This window comes from Rhipicephalus sanguineus, chromosome 5 (genome assembly GCF_013339695.2).
Source record: "Rhipicephalus sanguineus isolate Rsan-2018 chromosome 5, BIME_Rsan_1.4, whole genome shotgun sequence".
In the NCBI taxonomy this organism is placed as follows: Eukaryota; Metazoa; Arthropoda; class Arachnida; order Ixodida; family Ixodidae; genus Rhipicephalus; species Rhipicephalus sanguineus.
Window position 1 is genome coordinate 201,745,236 of NC_051180.1, and position 20,320 is coordinate 201,765,555.

The following is a 20,320-nucleotide window of genomic DNA, read 5'->3' on the forward strand; positions in this document are numbered from 1 at the left end:
CCAACACCTCAGCACACAACGAGGTCAGTGACTCTTCACCTAGCGTAGTAGAGAGAATTCTCAGTCAAGGAACCGTGCCGCGTCATCGCGCAGTGGTCCTGCCGAAACTACAGATGCCTACGTTTTCCGGCGCACTTCGCGATGTCCTTCTGGGACCACTTCAGCGCCACGATACATCTCTACGGAGAACTTCTGCAGATTGAGAAGTTTAAGTACCTGCTCTCACATTTCACTGGTGCAGCCAGGAGAGCATCGAAGGTATTCGACCGACCGAAGATAATTACAGCATCGGCATCAAGACTTTGACGGAGCGGTTTGGTCGACGCGACTTGCTCATCAACGAGCACGTTGATCACCTCCTCGCTTTGGCCCCAGTCAAGTCTTCGGCAGAGGTTGAAAAACTTCGACTGCTCTACGACAAAGTTCAGTTTCTGGTCACTGCATTGACCGGTTTGGGCGTCTCACCTGACCAGTACAACGTTATCCTCAAAGGCGTCCTAATGAAATGCCTGCCTGACGAATTCGCGATACTCTATCGCCAGAAGGCGAAGGGAGCGCCGCAGGATACATCCGGTATCGCGACACCTGAAGGTAGGGCTCGACAGGCTGCAGAAATGCTACATTTTCTGCGCGTCCAGATTTAGATAAGAGAGAAAGGCAGGCCAGGAAGAATGGTGTCACCTTCCTCGCATTTGATACCTGAAGAGGACGTCCAACCTCCGCCAGCACCAGTGGGACATTTGCCAACGGCGTCCGCACTTTCTGCCGAATCTGTTGCAGTTACGCATGAAGCGTGCCCTTTATGCAACAATTGTCACACCATCGCGGGATGCAACCAGGGCTTAAAGTCAAGGGGGGCCCGGCCCCCCTCTCCAGCTTTTAAGGAGGGGCTCGCCCCCCCCCCCCTCGTCAGGTCAACTGTAGCACTGCGGTACCCATATGACAAGCACTGGAGTTGATTTTTTATGCAGTAATGCTTTGTGGAGGCACAGGTCGGCAAACTCACTCATGAGTCGACTCACTCGGACTCAGATCTGGCCATGAGTCTGAGTCTCAGTGAGTCCGGGTGAGTAATATTTTGGTGAGGTTGAGTCCGGGTGAGTCCGGTTGAAGAACATTTGAGTGAGTCTGATTCCGGGTGAGTCCAGGTGAGCAAAATTTTGGTGAGTTTTGAATGCGAGTGAGCCCTAAGCGCAACATATATTTGTTGAGTGAGTCCGAGTGAGCGCTACCTTTTGTTGCCGACTAGTGGTCCTATCTTCTCATCTTCAGCATTACTATCGGCCTTATATCAGCTTACGTTTATACTCGTCTATTCACACATATCTCAGCACACTAACATTCATGCGCCACATCAATATTTATTGATTAGAGGAGAGAGTTAGGGTAAGGGGTGCCATAACCTCCCCCCGCAAACTCTTTCATGGGGAGTTCTTGATAAAAATATCTCGCGTGAGTTGAGTATTTCATAAAAATGTCCTTACTGGATGGATATGTGATAATGATGGTATATAGTACATTAATATAACTCGTGTTTGAGGGTACGCTATCAAAAGCCGTATCGTAGAGCACTGAATATGTGAGATATTGGCGTTAAAGAGAATTGACACCATGATTTAAAAGAATTGACACCATGGCTTAAAGGGCCCCTCACCAGATTTGGCAATTTTGGGCTAACGAACGACATGCATACACTGGGCGTCCACGATCACGTTTGCCAAAATTTGCAACGCTACGTGCCGCGCAAATGGGTGAAATTTCAAGGTGAACGCTGCTTGCCCTTCCTCTCGCGGGCACGTGCTTTAGAGAATGAGGGGATGGCGTACATGAGAAAATGACCCTACGTAGATGGTAGTGCTCTGACGTCGCTCCTCTACGTAGACGACTGTGCTCTGACGTCGCCAACAGTAGCACGTGACACTGCGATAATTATTTGACACGACATGTGTAGTTTGTGTAATTTGTTGCTTGAATAGATTAATAAAACTTGAGTGAAATAATGAGACACACAAAGGGAATGTGTGCGTCTTTTCATTTCCTTTTTTCGTGAATTGCAGCGAGATGCGGGGCTAATGTGCCTCCCTTTCCCATGCGTTCGTGCCCCCGCGGTTAGCGCATCGAGTAGACGCCAGTTCTTGAAACGAAAGTAATGTTCTGGTGCGTTCGAGCACTCATTATGCTCATTTATTCTACCGCGTCCAAGTAAACGTTAATGCGGCACTGGCTCGTGATACCGCCACTCTCGTGCCCGTACAAATGTCTCAACTTTCATGCCCGTCCCGCAGAAACAGGCAGTACACCACAGAGAACGCCTACAAAACGCCCACGGCCGTTACATAAAAAAAAAATTCGGCAGATCCCACGTACCGTGGGAGTCGATGTTATGCGAAGCATGCGGCGGGTAGGTGACTGTGGCGTAACTTTTTTTACTGAACGACAAGTTACAAAATGGCGCTAAAGATTTGTATAAATTTTATACGCACACATATATATGTTGAAGAGCCGCATATGTCTTATATAAGCAGTTGTTTACGGTTGGGTAACGCTGCGAATGGCAACGTGGGTATTACCTACACGAGAAGCAGTAAGCTGATATGTAGTGCTTATACGTGTCCCGAGAACGCACACACGTTTCACGAACCCGTGTACATGTGTGCAGGAAGTTCTTGACAGTTCTTGAACAAGGGCATCATCACCGTGATCAGTGAGCACCAGCAGCTGGTAATGAGTTGTTATAGGATTCGGTCGTAATCGTGATGACGAGGAGTCCATGTGTAGTGAAGTATGTGGTATAGTAAAGCTGTTGGAATTCGTGGATGCCTCGGTCATTTTGTCGACAAATTGTCTGTCGACAGAACCGGCGACATGTCGGAACCTGAAGCCACCCTTCGCGTTGGTGAGGTATAGGCCGTCGAGGCTGGTAGGTCTGGATAGTGCTACGTAGACCAACATCAGTGGATGGTGTTTGTTGTATTCGTAGACTACCTGGGCGCATATGGCCAAAGTAGCCTAGTCTACAAAGCGGTTGTCAATCAATCTGGCATCATCCTCGGTCAGCATGAGGCCATCGCCCCAGCCTCGTAAGAAATGAAGAGGACACAGCGTCGTTCTGGTGGACGAAGTGCACTTTACGGTGCGGTGATGTGGATATCATATGTAACCTTCGTTAATGTATTTCTCCGGTGTCGAGCAATGCTTCAATATAGCTTGCTGAATCATAGGAATACAAACGTAATGTTTATTAGACTGCTATAAAAGCGGAGCCAACACTGGAACTACAGACACTAATCTGATATGACACCTGTATCGTAGGAGTACACATCGTAGGAGTATCATGTAGCGTTTATTGCTTTCTTGCAAAATTACATAGCCAGCACCACAACCACAATTGGCGTTGCACTGATATTACGCCTGCGTAGGCTGCTTTTTCAAACCAGTCTACAGACCTGGCGTGGCTCAGTGGTAGAATACTTGATTGCCACGCAGAATGCTTGGGTTCGATTCCTGCTGGGATCCTAATTTTCATTCTTTCCATTCGTTGAGTCAATGCTGCCGATGTTGGTTTTCCTTAACGCTCTAACATTTAAGTTAGCACTGTCTGTTCTCGCCGTTGCTGGGTAGATATAAACTGTCAATCACCTGTGGCGCATACCCGTACACCGCAGCCCGTGGTAAACGGGTATGTGCCACACGTGTCTAGTGGAAAGGGTTTGACGACGTACGCGACAATTTTTTAACGTTATTCATATCATGACCCGGCAATCATATTCGTCAAATCCTCTTACCTTCCTGTGCAAATTTTGGTCTACACCAAGTTAAGGAGGCGATCATGAGAGCACCCAGACGTAGGCGGCTAGATAGATAGATAGATAGATAGATAGATAGATACGTAGATAGAAACGCTCAAAGTGCCAGGGGTTCGCTAAGAAATGCTTCGCATTTAAAAAGTAGCGGCCGTGCAACGCCGCTGGCGTGCTCGGGCTGGCTCGGGCACGACATGCGCACGTGACCATGCATGCGCATGACGCGTTCATGCGTATGTGTCAAGTGAAGAGGGTAGGGAAGGGATTTGGCTTGCTAAGGCTACACGGGGCGAGTGGCAAGGGTTTGAAACTCGCCTCCTCGCATCATGGTTTCGCGCCGCTACAAATTATTGTTTTTCTCAGCTCGTAATGGACCGATTTGAAAAGTTCTTGTGGCATACTGCTCTTAATTCGGCACACAAATTCCAGCGTCTAACTAAAATTTGCTATGTGGCCTGGTGAGGGGCCCTTTAAAAAGCTGATTTTACGCCAACGGACTCATGAGTCGACTCATTGAGGCTCACTCAGACTCAGGTGAAGTCGTAAGTCCGAGTCTGAGTGTGTCCGCCTGAGTAATATGCTGGTGAGTTTGTGTCTGAGTGAGTCCGACTGACAAAATCTTTAGTGAGTCTGAGTCCGAGTGAGTCTGGTAGAAGAAACGTTTGGGGAGTCTGAGTCCGAGTGAGCCCTCAGAGAAAAATATGTTTCTTGAGTGAGTCTGAGTGAGCTCCAATTTTTCGCCGACCTATGTGCGGAGGCGAATTATAGCTCTCCAATCTTTAGAGTATTAATTTAATCGCAATTATTCGGTTGATGGGGCATCATCAAAAAAAAGAAAGAAAGAAAGAAAGAAAGAAAGAAAGAAAGAAAGAAAGAAAGAAAGAAAGAAGAAAGAAAGAAAGAAAGAAAGAAAGAAAGAAAGAAAGAAAGAAAGAAAGAGGTTTCGTCGTACTGCTGGATGCTATTGTTCGAGACGCTGCGCACCATGGGTCACCACCATGTTCGACTGAGCTTCTTGGCACAACACTTTTCAACGAGGCACCTGTACGTGAGGCTACCTGTTCGCCAATCAGTGAAGGTTCACCTTCGTGTCTTTAGGTCAACAGTCAATTTTCATTCGCTTAGTTACGCATGTATTTTGCCTACTTTTTTAGGAAAGTAGGTGTAAAAATAAGATATAGCATTGTCGTGCTTGAGGTCACCAGTTCAGTGAGCAAACTAATGTTCTGCTTTGCAGTTAGACTTACTTGGTTTGAGTTCGCATATCGTTATCCTTTGACATCCCAAAATATTTTTGAACAATTATTGTTAAAATGCCCTCTTTGTAGCAAACACGCAAAATATAGTACTCTGAATGATATATTTCCTTGTGTAGCATTCTTAAGCTTTCGTTCAATTTTAGAGACAATTTGCTTCACTACACTGTGATCGTAGCAAACAAAACCTAATTCTGTGGCCTGGGAGAGTTGTGACGGAACTGACATTCACCCAGAATAACACTTCAGACAGACAGACAGACAGACAGACAGACAGACAGACAGACAGACAGACAGACAGACAGACAGACAGACAGACAGACAGACAGACAGACAGACAGACAGACAGACAGACAGATAGATAGATAGATAGATAGATAGATAGATAGATAGATAGATAGATAGATAGATAGATAGATAGATAGATAGATAGATAGATAGATAGATAGATAGATAGATAGATAGATAGATAGATAGATAGATAGATAGATAGATAGATAGATAGATAGATAGATAGATAGATAGATAGATAGATAGATAGATAGATAGATAGATAGATAGATAGATAGATAGATAGATCACCGCCCTATGAGGGCCCCTCTCCGATAAAGGGAGACTTTAAACCCTGGATGCAACGTCCAGCTCTCGGGGGATGAAAAAATCACAGCATATCCATGGAGTGAATGATGATGAGTGGGCGAAGCTGCGGAGGTTCATCGGTAAACCGTGAATCTTCCGTGAATTCTGCCCAGTACATCATCACCGACGTGAGATCGGGCGCGTTTATACTAAAGGTTCGATGAGTTATGACGACTTGCAGCTCACTTTAATTTTACATGTACGCTGTGAATTTTCATTGTTTAGAAAACCATTGCTTTAGAAAACATCTGGCGTCTTTCGTTAAGCAGCTAGCGTCTTTTCGTTTTGCTTTAGAAACATCTGGCGTTCTTTCGTTTTGCTTTTAGAAAACATCTGGCGTCATTCGTTGGTTTATTTCATCAATCAACGGCGTTTTGAACAAAATTTTTATTGTTTAATCACGCAGAGGAGAAATTTCACCAGGCACTACCTTGGAGGTAAACAATGGCTGCTAATGGGAATGAGAGACAGAAGAAGTCGGCTTTTAGCTAACACTTACACTTCTACTTCTATTAACGTTTCCTACTGGAACATGCCAATGGCTACTAATGGGGAATGAGAGACAGAAGAATTCGGCTTTTAGTTAGCGCGCACGCTGCGAATTTTTTATTGTTCAACAACGCACAGGAAATATCTCCCACCGGCACCACCTTGGAGGTCAAGATCTGGTACTAGCGTTACGACTGGTTACGCACTACGACTACGAGGGACGAACGGGTGCCGCTTTAAGGAGCTTCGCCCCTAAAAAAGGGCTTGCCTGCGCAGTGCTCGATGCTGCTAGCGCTGCGGCAGGAGGAATCACATGGCTCGTTTTTGCCGACTATCATGGAACATCACGTGTAGCAAGTGCCATCGTCCACATTTGGCCGTCCTCTGAGAGTTGTTCAACCTGGCTGCATCAGCCCGCACAAACGTGACGACAGTGCATCAGGCCGAGCCACGCATCGCCAGACGAGACACCAGCACGCTGCCAGTGACGTCCGTCCCAAGCGCAGTGAGCGGAATCAACGCAGTACTTCTCCAGAGAGGACGAGTGCGGGTTGAGTGCGGGTCGCGGAAGCGTCTCGTACGCATTCTTCTCAACAGCGGCAGTCAGCGCAAATTTATACGAGCGGATGTCTCGAAGGACCTCAGATGCCCGGTTATTGGAAACGAGGAACTTGCTTTGGTTACTTTCGACCACTCGAAGCCCCGCCAAGTAATGCGCAGTCGACGGGTAGCTTTAACTCTTCGAAGTCAACGTAGGGATATAGCGGCAACCGTGGAGGTCTGAGAGGTAGCTCAAGTGTGTACAGTCACAAATCCGCCGCTCAGCACAGTATTGAGGCTTCTGTGCGAGGAGAACTATGACGTCGCGTACAGCTGTCATCCCGAAACACGATAGCCACATGAAGTATGCATACCAGGTTTCGACGTGTACTGGAAGGTGGCAACTGGAAGGATTGATCGCTTGACCAGCGATCTGACGGCCGTGCAAACCAAGTGGGACCGTTCAGGGAACTATGGAACTCGCAGGGATTTCAACATCTACGAGCGCTCTAGTTCTGAACTGCAACACGACTTCGATTACTGACTTCGATCCTTCTACGATGTGGCGTCTGCACGTCATCGAAGTCGACCCATCTACGGAGAAAAAGGACAAGGCTCTACCAGCAGGATATATTTGAAGAGAGCACTGTGAACCTATTTGAGCGCAACCAAGTGCCGCCGAAGACCAGCGAAGTTCCACAGATACCTTCAGGCAGCGACAGTCGAAGATTAGCCGAGCACTATATGTTTACTTGGTAGGAACCGCACAACTTTTACAAGATATGTGAGGCAAATCTCAGGCTGTGCTCCGGAAAGTGAAAGGGAACGGTGTATTTCGGATGGTGTTGATGTGCTCAGAAGGTTGAACCCTAAGCGTGAAAAGTTGCCCGTACGGAAGGCGCTCACATACCTCAAGGAATCAGGACTTTGCGTCATTCCTTCTGACCAATCAGGACCTTGCGTCATTCCTTCTGAGTGGGCACGGATGCACCAGGATGGGCAGCACCTCTGATTTACCGCGCTTTTGCGGGTTGCAGGTTTCGGTTGCGGTCCTTGTGACTCTGCTCCTGCCGTCCTTCGAAAGTGCGGAAGGTTAAAACACCTGGCCAAATATCACCGGCCGCTTCAGATCTACGCAACCCGCCTACCTGCGTCTGAGCTTGCAGAGTGGCTTTCCTCTGCGCCACGACGTCATCACTCCTTGCGCATCCACGGCGCCGGTGTCGACGTCACCTTCGCTGGCCGGGATTAAAGCTTGGAAGGACGATGCTTTCTTCAGTGGGCACGGACGCACCAGGATGGGCAGCACGTCTGATGTACCGCGCTTTTGCGTGTTACAGGTGCGTAAATGTTTACCATTGTTTGCTAAAAAAAGCGACAGTCGTTGTCTACTCCTGCTTCCGCGCCCACAAGTGTTTTGTTCAACCGTGTGCGATTCTTTTTCAATGATGTTCTTACTTCTTGAGTGCGGCGATATCAAACTAAAGCCAGGGCCCGACACGTGATCGAAGGGTGCCGTTACTACGGACTCTTCAGCTGAAAGTCCTTCGGAGCAAATGATTGTTATTCTTTCAATTTTAAAAGACCTGCAGGCTCGTATTACGCAGACTTTCGAATGCCTGACTGAGCTGGCTTCTGACATATGGTCTATTAGGAATTTCCAAAAAAGCATAGGCGGAAAGATTAGCGTGATTAATACCAGACTGGACGAGCTAGAGGCAAAAACGAAATCTGTCGACGAACTTCGGCAGACTACGTGCGGCATTGAAAGATCGCTTGAGGTGGTTGATGCTATGTATATTCTCGACTCAATGAAATTGAGGACCGATCACGGCACTGAAACCTGCTGTTACGTGGGATCCCTGACGCCAGAGAAACATGGGAACAATCCGAGGCCCTATTTAGGCAACGACTGAGCGCAATGCTGCGCCGTCTGCATGAAGGTTCCGTTGAACGCGCGCACCGTCTCGGTGCTTATGCTACTAACAAATTCCGCCCCATAATTGTGAAGTTTTCTAACCTTGGTATTAAAAATGCAGTGCTTTCTGCCCGTCAGAAACTGAAGGAACAAAACATTACGGATCCTGAGGACTTTTCACCTGCCACACGGCAGGTTCGTAAAAAGCTTACCATTCTTGCTAAAAACCAACCCGGTGAACGGAAATATCAGTTACGGTACAAAAAACTTTTAATCAACAAATAACAGTACGTATACGACCCGGCAACTGATACAATAAAAGAACTTTCCACAGTGCCCGTTTCTAACGCTCCACAACACCAAGGGCACATGCATGCGTCACCTACAACCAACACTACTCAGCCATCTGCATCCCAATCTGCTACGTAGGAATTGGCGAGGGGAGGCGGGCCCGCGCTACAAAAAGTGTCCTTTCTTTGCTGTAATATTCACAGCATTCTTAACGAAGGTGAACTTTTATCATCTGCGATTGACAGAGTAATGCTGATATCATAGCATTAACGGAAACATGGATTCACCTGAAACTGAAGATGGTGAAACGTTTTCCGCAGCACGGCACTTTTCAATATATCGTCACGATCGTAGTGAACGTCAAGGTGGCGGTGATTTATTAGCCATACGCAAAGATCTACCATCTCACGCTATCAAAATAACGAGCACTTTAGAGACCGTCTGGGTGGTAACTCAAATAGCCTATCAAAAATGAGACCGAATATTTTGTTTATTTTATTTCCATCTTTCCTGATTTTTCGGTCACGGACAATTTTTCGCTCACAAGCGACGCCGACACCGTCGCCGACGCAGACACAGGAATTTCTGCGACACGAGCTCTCTAACGCTATCACGTTAAAAATTGTTTTAAGTATTTGCTATCGTCCTCCTAATCTATCGCACGATTTCACCACTGAATTACACGATGTATTGAATTCTGTCGCTTCAAACCACAGGCATCTTCCCATTCTATTGCTTGGTGACTTCAACATACCAAACATAAGGTGGTCCTCCGATCCTCCAAATATTCATCTATCTTGCTATATGGCAAATGATTTTCTTGATTTATGTTCTATTTTCTCATTAACCCAGCTTGTTAAGCAGCCAACAAGAATAACGCAGTCAGTGTCAAACATTCTGGACCTCGTTCTTTCGTCTCATGCTGACCTTGTTTCCGACATCACACACTTGGCGGGTCTTAGCGATCATTCTCTACTTTTATTCGAAATGAATGCAGTTCGACCTACGCTTCCTAAACAAAAGAAAAGAAGATTACAAACATGCTAATTATTGAATTGAATTGACTTTATTTCTTCTGTTTACAACAGAAAGGAAGCAGAAGCTAAAGACCATGTGGCCTGACAAAGGCTTCTGCTCCTACGACAGTTCGGCACGCGGGCCGTACGTAGCACACAAGTCAATAAAAAATATTCTGTACATACAGATCACGAAATGAAAACGACATGTGTACAAAAAAGTAGGAAATACTAGAGTCGCGAGAAGAAAGCAAAACAAAAAGAACTACATAATACACTGAGAGGTCATTTTTTGCATTTTAAGATGCCATAAACAAGGAACTCGCAGCCTTTCTTGATCATTTCGTGACCGGGTTTGACAGTCGTGATGTAGTGACGAATTGGAGCGCGTTTGTAGCACAAATTAACGAGTTAACTGATACATACGTGCCTGTTATCACCATTAGCACAGATTCGAATGCTCCATGGTATAACAAACACCTAAAGCGCTTATCGAACAAAGAAAAGCGTATTTTGAGGTCTGCAAAGAATTCGCCTACGAATGATTGCTGGACAGATTATACGACAGCAGCTAACCAATGTGTAAACGCAGTAAAGGAAGCTAAAGATTATTTTTTAAGCAACAGTCTACCATTTGTGCTCGCTAGCGAACCAAGAAAATTCTGGCGCATGATAAAGCCAAGCAAAGATCACCGCATCACCCTAACTGATAATTCAGGCAACGTGATCTCTCACAATGCATACTGTCAAGTTCTTAACGAGGTATTTTCAAACAATTTTTCTTCAAACACAAACAAATCAGTGCCGCCCACCCGTACTTATAGCTACACGTCCATGTTTCCGGTAGAAATAAACTTCGACGGTGTCACAACACTTATCAGGTCATTGAAATAATTTTCCGCGCCAGGATCCGATCAAATCGAAACAAAGTTTATGAAGAGTACTATGACCTAACCATCTGTCCTCTTAACTACGATCTTCAAACAGACACTTGGCACTGGTTCTCTTCCATCAAGCTGGAAAATTGGGAAAGTGATTCCACTCTACAAGTCAGGTAACAGGAACTCTCCTCTCAACTACATGCCCATCTCCCTTCCTAGCATACCGTGCAAAATTCTCGAACATATCCTGTTTTCGCACGTTATAAATTTCCTCGAATCTAATTCATTTTTTTCATCATCACAACACAACTTTCGTAAAACGTACTAATTAACGTCTTTTGTGCACAAGCTACATACAGTGAAACCTCGGTGATACCAATCTCGCGGGGTTACCAAAAATATTCGTATCACCCGAAATTTCTATCACCAGGAAACATGGAAAATTAGTATGCGACAAAATAAAGTTGGCATACGTTTTGATTCAGTGTTTCTCAAGGCCGCAGCAACGTCATGAAGAGCTCTGAATGATTGCCAGTAAAGTTTTTAAACGATACCGATCATAGTCGTACATAAGGTGCATGCGCGCTTGTGTAATTAATGAACCAGATGTGTTGTGCCCCGTGACCGCTAGTAGCCCCTTCCTAATCTTACTACGCTTTTTTGCATGACACCAAAGTACTGCGTCGAAAGTGACTTAAGAAGCACTTGCACATGATAGCTGGAGGCCAAGCTCCTTCGCTAAGACCGTCCGCTTCGTCTCTTGGGGTCTCCGTCCACCTCTAATGGGACTTCATGGCAGACCCGCAGCCCAAGTTTCAGTCTTGTTTTATTGAACTTCTGATTGCGGGGACATGGATTGCATCAACGTGGCAGGCACGTGTTAACACAGTACAAAGACGCTGCTCTCTCGAGCACAGGAGCACGCGTGAGCGCGTTGAAAAAAAAAAGCGCGACGTCAACGTCATCTGTAACCTAAACGCGAAGGCGCCTAAAGGCCTCCAATATTCGCGTAAGAAGCACAGCAACGCTTTCAATGCTAACAATAAACAGGAACAGCAAGGACCAAAATCTAACAGCTGTGGAATCTGTTTTCCCGTAGTAAAAGAAACGCTTTATCTAGACTGCCAGTTTCGTATCATGTACTGAATTGGTTTTTGGCGTTCGGGTGCCTTAAGATAATAAATTTAGAGTTAAAAAAATGTTTCATGCATGGTCGTCAAACTAAATTTATGCCACTTATCTCAATTGGGTACTGGTGTGTTTTGCAGCTGATCAGTGCAGCATGAAATATTTATTTATTTATTTGGTTTGAATACATAGAAAACACGAAGACACAGAGGAAATAGGGAGGGAACAGGCTGACAACTGGCACCTAAAGGGGCACAACGCCTGCCTGCTCATTTGGGAAAGGGGAAACATAGAGGAAAGAAAAAAAAAATAGCACAGACGTAAACACGAATAAGTGGTCACATGGAAAATGTCTATACGCGCGAGGCCAAATCGGTATTTTTTCAGAAAGTAAATAGGGCTCGATGGCCCTGGTCACGTCGAGCAGCACAACCCCCCGGGAACAGGCAATCATCAAGGTGCGTACACTTTAGGCCAATAAGCCCATATTCCTTGATGAGCAGCGCTCGCTGCATAACGAACGCGGTACACTAAAAAATTATGTGTTCTAGTGTCTCACAGGAGCCACACGACGTACATGATGGACTGTCTACACGACCCTGTCGGTATGATCACTCACGCACTAATACAGAGCCAATTCTTAGCTTATATAAGGCGGCTCTGTCACGACGAGGCAATCCACGACCTAGAATACGGGGAGGGAAAAATCCGCTTGCTACACGTTGGTCAGGATGCTGCTTTAAAAGATGTCGGCGGAACAACAGACGAGCATTGTCTCACAGGCATGATATTTCTTGGCAGTCACACTCGTTGTGGGCACAACTTGAAGCAAGATGATCGGCCTCTTCATTCCCAGCAATACACACATGGGAAGATATCCACTGGCAAATGAGGAATAATGTGTGGCAAATTTTACAATGCTGCATGTAATTGGACCGTCGCAGTCTTTTCTCAACAGTCTGCTAAGGGCAGCAGGAGAGTCTATGAGTATGACATCCTTTGGTGCTCCTAATTCTTCTCGAACGTATTTCATAGCAACATCAATCGCTGATAGTTCCGCACTTGTTGATGAAGATAGATGTGAAACACCCGTCTGGTTTTAGTCGAAGGGCAATAGAATGCTGCAGAGCCACCTTGGCCGTCGCTGCGTACAGCTACGTCTGTAAATACATAGATATCATCGTCAAATTTTTCAAATAGGTGCGACTGGGCCAATTTAAATAGTGCCGAAACAGGCTGGTCAGACTTTTTGTGTATTCCGGGAATGGATAGATGAATGGGGAAGGTGCACTGATTGTGCGCTTTCGGGGTTGTGAAGGCGGTGGAATCTTCTGAACTGCCGGCAATCGTAGTAAACAATGCCGCAATTTTCCCCATGCGAGATCCCGGGTGTTGAGTGAGGCAATTATGGAGTGCTTTACCGTCTGTTGCTCGTGCAAACGTTCGATATGGTGCAGCGTTCTCTGGTCTGCCTGTAGCCTCAGGGGAAACTGGTGCGCTTCCGTGAGTAGAGGAACAGATTGCGCCTCACGAGGTAAAGCAAGTATGATTCGGAGGGCAACATGGTGGTCCCGTTCCAACTGAGACATCAAACTAGGCGGCACGTTCAAGTCTGGCAAAGCGTACATCAAGCCAGAGAGCACAGCTGACTGATACATCTGAAGAGCTGTCGTCTGGTCGCAGCAAGCGTCCCTAGCAGTCAGGGCGCCGACATACTTGAAGAGCGTCTGTGATTTGCGCCTCGCCGAGATAACGGCAGGGCGCCAAGACAGGCGATCATCGATAATTACGCCCAGGTAACGATGTTGTCATACCCACTCTATTGGTGTATCTCCGATGTACAGCCTTCGTCGAGCACGTTCTCTGGGATGGTAAGCAATGGCGGGTGGCTTAGCAGGCGAAATTTGTAGACCAACTTCTTCTAGGTACTCTGTAGTAATATTCAGCGCTCTCTGCAAAATTCCGCGAAGACGCGGACCCTGCTGTGAAGGACCGCTTATCCACTATGCGATATCGCCAGCATAGATTGCTATGCCAATTGGGAACTCATATTCTCGAGGTAATCGGCTTGGCAGCCCAGCAAGTACACTGTTAAAGAGAAGCGGCGACCAGGGGCGTAGCCAATGGGGGGGGGGGGGGGGGTTGGGGGGTTCAACCCCCCCCCCCCGAAATTTTTCAGTTTTGCTTGCGTGTATAGGCACGCACACATACAAATGCACGCACGAACATACATAAAGTATGGTTGAACCCCCCCCCCCCCACCCCGAAAAAAATTTCTGGCTACGGCCCTGGCGGCGACAAAACGCTGCCTTTGGGGACACCGCATTTAACAGTGCGCGATTCACTTGTCAACCTCTGATGAGTACTTTCATTTTGCGCTCCGATAGAAAGTTACGCATAAAATTAAGTAGTCGACCCGAAATTCCGGCAACCATAAGTGCGAAAATAATCTCCTTATGTGGCACCGAATCAAAAGCTTGTTGCACGCCAAAGAATAGCATATATGCTGAGTGCCTGTTTTCTCGAGCAGATTCAAGCGTTATACGAGATCCGCGATGCTATCGATGGTAGAACGATGTCGACGAAAGCCGCTCATATCTTCAGGAAAGAAATTGAGCTCCTGTAGTCTGCCGTCGAGACTAAACAGCACCATTCGCTCCATCACCTTCATAACATTAGACGTTAGTGATATGGGCCGGTAGGACTTGAGGTGTTTTGCAGGGCACACAGGCTTTAAGATTGGTTTCACGATAGATGATTTCCATTCAACAGGGATCACAGACGTTCGCCACACTTTGTTATATTCGTCCAAAATCTACTGATGGAAGGTCTCATCGATGGAAGGCTTGATACGTAATACTGTCTTCACCTGGGGCAGTGCGGCGACAAGATATGCAAACCGCATGCCGCAGCTCCTCTAGAGTAAAATCTGCCTCGTTCATCTGATAGGCAGGATCATAGCAAAACGTTATGGTATTGGGACTTATCAGGGAGCCAAGTTCACCATTAGCGTTTTCTCTTGACACAGGAGAAACAAAAAAGGTCGGCAAATTCTTCCGCGAGAATTTGCGGAGGCCGTCCGGTCGTTATGCACAAAGCTGCAATTGGATTCCTGCAAATATCAGGAGTTCGGAGGGCTTTCAGTGTGCGCCATACACTTCCAAAACCGTTTGCCCCATTCAGCGAACTACGCAATGCAGCCCAGCTCTTTCGATGGAGTTGTTTTGTGTGTCGTCGTATGGCTGCATCTAGGCGGTTATGCACCGTCCAGTCTGATCTCCCTCCTGTAGGCGTGGCGTCGCCAGGCGCGAAGCCTCAAAAGGGTTTAGCTTACTTATGCTCCTCACTCATCGCACCGTAGCTTGTTGTAAACACTCGCTTACCAGTTTGAACATCTTGTCGTTCGATGGCGCCTTCGAAAGCAGCTGACGGAACTTGTCCCAGTTTGTCACTCTGTAGGCGGCAGTCTGGCGGCTAGGTGTGTGTTCTGGAGTCAACGAAATTGGTAGGTGAACCGAGCCTCATGGATCAGCTTCACATTACCAGGCAAGGCACACATCTCTGGTTGATATCGCAAAGTCGATGGTAGAATGCTCCTTTCATCCGCCGACAAATGTGGGTGAACCGTCATTGAGCGTTTCCAGATCATGTTTAATAATCACTTCATTGATATCCACCCCACGACTGTCTCGTGGACGAGAACACCAGCGAGGATGATGAGCATTAAAGTCCCCACACAGAACAAATGATGAGCGGCACCGAGAGACTAAAGATTCCAGTAAAGTGGTGTCTGAAGATCGGGTGGGTCGAAAATATATGCTTTATACAGTCGTAGTTGTGTCTCTGAGACCTATAGATGCAGCAGCACATTCAAAATCTTTGTTACAGATGTCACCTGTCTCAATAACTGAGATATCTAGGTCAGCTAGTGCGTATAATGAAGCTTTTGAAGGATTTCGTGGATGCGTGGCGTCCGTGCATTGGAAAGACCCATATGCCGCCACTGTGCATTGTGCGTTACTATGAACGCCCACAAAACCAGGAAGTCTCAGTTCGTCTTTTCTGACACTGCTCTCTTGAAGCGCTATACCAACTGACGGGGTATTCATTGCAAGGAGCCTTAGGACCACATCGGCATGCCGCGGCCGTAGGGATCGGACATTCCATTGCAGCACCAAAGGGCGGGGCTTTCGATTGTTCATGCTGTTCTTAGCGAAGGCCGTCGAGAAGTAGAACGAGTGCCTCCAAAATTTGCTCTGTAGCTAATGCTGCTGGTGTCTGGCGACCGGCAATGAGTGCTCTAATAACGTTGACAAGCATCTTAAGTAAGTTGATAGGTTGGGCATCGTCTTCGACAGGGACCGTATTATTTACAGTGTCTTCCACTGTAGGCGGGCCCTTAGTAGAACCTGGTTCCGACGCTTTGTGAGCAGCGAACAGGGAGGGGCGCCCCCCCCCCCCCGAAATTTTTGTGATACATGGTGTTTTACCAAAAATAAACAATGAAAATAGGCGTTTTTCTCAAATACTCAAGCCTTTCAGCAAGTGCGTCCCCCCCCCCCCCGAAAAAAATTCCTGGCTACGGGCCTGTCGAGATGGCACATGCAACGCTAAGCAGCTGTGGGCACCAGCAGCTTTCCTAGAACTCATGAAGCTCATCTGGATGCATCACAGAACCTGGGTTGGTAGCACCAATTTCGTTGGGATAGTGTGATCAAATGGACTGTATTTCTGAATTGTGCAGTGCATGCCAGTTTGTCATCAAGTAATTCTTTGATACACATCCCATCCATCTGAAGCACGACCACTTGTCATTTTCTTCGTAACTTGATGGCAGCGTTCAGATAAGTAAAAAAGTCAGTTTCGCCGCCACGGCGAAGCAATGAATGCGATAGCAATAAATTGGAATGTAACGCGAAGAACGGAAAGCAGCTCGAAATTGCCAGCGTGTCGCTCGAGCCCAAAGGACGCACGAAAAGAACGCACACAGGACGAGCGCGAACTATCATGCGTCACAGCTCAACACTTGAAGCGCACTGCTCAAACATAAAGGAGGACGCACGAAACGAACGAACAGGACGAGCGCGAACTGTCACAGTTGTTACTAATGTCTGTTTGAACAGCGCGCTCCTTTCGCAAACGCGGCCGCTGAAGCGAGCGAAGGGACCTTCGTACGCTCTGTGACTTCATCGCGGGGAAAGCACAAGACATACAAACCACCGGCCGCCCCCTTCTTGCCTCGGGATAAGCGCACAAAGGCGACCACGCCCTGTAGGTCGAAGAGCAACGGCGTTCGCAGGAGCAAGGCGACGATATTTGAAGCGCGCCACGCGCGCACATCGCGCCATCTATGTGGTGACTAAGAAAGCATGCTGAAGTAAATGGTGTATAGAAATAACTCGCCGTTAGCAGGCTGAAAGACGGTAGTGTTCATGGCCTAACCGTCTAACGCCGCGCACTGCGAAGCGAGAGGTCGCCCGTTATCCCGCGCGTCGGAAAGCTTTTCTGAAATATTTTTCTTTGTGATTTTATATATATATATATATATATATATATATATATATATATATATATATATATATATATATTTATATATATATATATATATATATATATATATATATATATATATATATATATATATATATATGTATATATATATATATATATATATATATATATATATATATATATATATATATATATATATATATATATATATAGGGCGCATGACGGCGGCGACGGGAACGACAAAAATCAGCCGAGACTGTCCATATAATTGCTATGGCAATAAAAGGATGACGATAGCGGGGCTCAAAAGAAGCGGAGATGGTGTCCGGTTCCAAGAAAAACCTAGTAGACGACAGCTGCCCAGGACTGCTCATAGCGCGCAGGCGCGTACTGTCGTTCATTTCGCCGCTGGCTCCGTTGTACGGCGCTTATCAATTCGGCGGTCGACACTGGCGCGTTCAGGTTAAAAAAATGGGTAGCTGTACACGCGCAATAAACGCACATGCTTGAATAGGTGCACGCCAAACTACCCCCGGAACTCTAACACCCACGCATGGGACAATGATTTGCGATAGCAGGTGAGAATGCGCTGCTGCCACTGCAGACACTAGCATCTTGCGGCAAAAATAACCAAAATTGCTGAACAGCACACGCTCATGGAACACATAAGTTATTTTCGCTACCTGCAGGCCATTGTCATGCTGCTATCCGCAAATTTTTGGCGAGCAAGACATCCACGATGTATGGTGAAAAAAATTTCCGAAGCGGGCCACCGGGATTCGAACCTTCGACCCCTCTAGCTCCACAGCGCGCTGCTTTAAACAACTCGGACATGCGTCACCGCCTGTTTAGCATAACAACGGCGAGCTATTCATATTTATATTTAAAGAAAAAGAATTCTAAGAGCGTTCGGTTGTAGCGCGCTGCTCAAACACGAAGAAGTAACAGGCGTAAGAGTCAGTTCGCGCTCATCCTGTGTGCACCTGTGTGCTCTTTTCGAGTATCCTACCTTGTGTTTGATAGTGCGCTGCAAGTGTCAAGCTGTGACCGTTGTTAGTTCGCGGTCGTCCTGTGTGTGTTCTTTTCGCCAGTCCTTTGGGCTCGAGCGGCGCGTTGCAAGTATCGAGCTGCTTGCCGTTCTTCGTGTGACATTCTAATTTGTTGCTATCGCATTCATTACTTCGCCGTTGCGGCGAAACTGTGACTTTTTTAGATAGCGCTGTGCGATAGATTTTTCTGTGTGCTTTTTTTGTTGCTGCTATGTGATAGTCGCTTGTGCTGCGCCCCCTCTTTGTGCGCATATCTGGAAGCATATATATTTGGGTGATGTGAGGAAGATAAACTAGTTGAAAGTGTGGTGCCCTATCCTGTCTTCTGTCTTTTTTTCCCCCTTGGTTGTTTCAGTTGCGCCACAGATATTTTATTAAGATGTGATGCGCATTGCTTGATTTTGTGTAGGCTGGACGAAGTGTATATAGCAAAGGTATGTATTACGACAAGTGATTACACTATAGTTATTATGGGAACGAACATAGGCGTGCGCACAGGGGGGGGGGGGGGCGGCCGCCCCCGCTAATCACCTAAGAGGGGGGCGCAAAGTCTGCCCCGTACATTGACCACTCAAGTCACCTACGAGGGGGGGGGGGGGCGCAAAATCTGTCCCATACATTCACTTAGTAGGGTGGGGGGGGGCGCTGCGATGAACTTTTGCCCCCCCCCCCCCTTATGGGGAACCCTGCGCCCGCCTGTGGGAACGAATACACATAGAGTGAAAACAATGCACGGGGTAATAGGTAGTGGCGTGTCATGACGAGCGCACGGATACGAAAGGCAGAGTTCTGTTTAACATGATTGATATGAAGGTGAAACTGTAGATGTCTGTCTAATGTTACACCTAGAAAAACAGCGTGCCGCAAGATATCTCGCGTTTGTACAACCGGGTGAATTCGCCGCCTTTGTGTAGCTTCTGCTGGCGTATCTTCTGAAACAGCAGCTTGAAAATTCGAAAAATATTTCTTTTCCGAGTTATGCACGCATAACATGAATTGGGTATGAAATAAAAAGCTCACGGAACGGGCAAAATGGAATGCATTCTCTTAATTTGTTAACGAAGAGCGAGAGCGGCGGCATGCATCAGAACAAATGCGGACGGGTTCGACGCACATGAAAACGGCTTTCCGGCCCCTCTGGAGTTTTCGCTCTCTCCTCGCTTCTCAAGTGTGACGGCGCCATTAGTGGCGAAGCTTAGGTGCCCTACAAGTTATTTCCGCAAGGAATGGCTGGGACTGCTGGCTCAAATGTTCACGTTTGCATTGAGCTTCTTGGTTATCGATAGTTACATGCAGAAACGTTGAGGAGGACAAGGAATAGTGGACTGTGTCGAAGGACAAGCGCAGTGGTGCGTTTGTAGTTTCTCTTACTGTTAGCCTTCGCGCTGTTTCTGAATGTAACCAAGCATGCTTTCGCAGTAATCGGGTACGGCACGCTCTCACCTCTCTTACTGGCTTTGCTCTCATCACATTCCTTAGCTTGCAGCATGCTGTGTACAGGAGCTCGTGTAACCACTGCGAGGGTCATTGTCGTCTTCAAGAGGCCACGGCAAAACGTATGGGCGCATCTGCTTCATTAAAGAATACCCAGAGGTTTCGCTGGTCTCGTTCTGACCCGCGTCATCCGTACTTACTGCCAGTGGATCGTCACAAAGAAAAGCAATGCGCGCGCCCATTTGCTGCCGGAGAGCTGACTGGAGAAGTACTGTGAAAGAACTTGTTGGGCTGTACGTGGTTGATGCCTGGGTGTGTGGGTGTGTGGGTCTGTGTGTGTGGGTGCGAATATGTCGTGTGTTTGC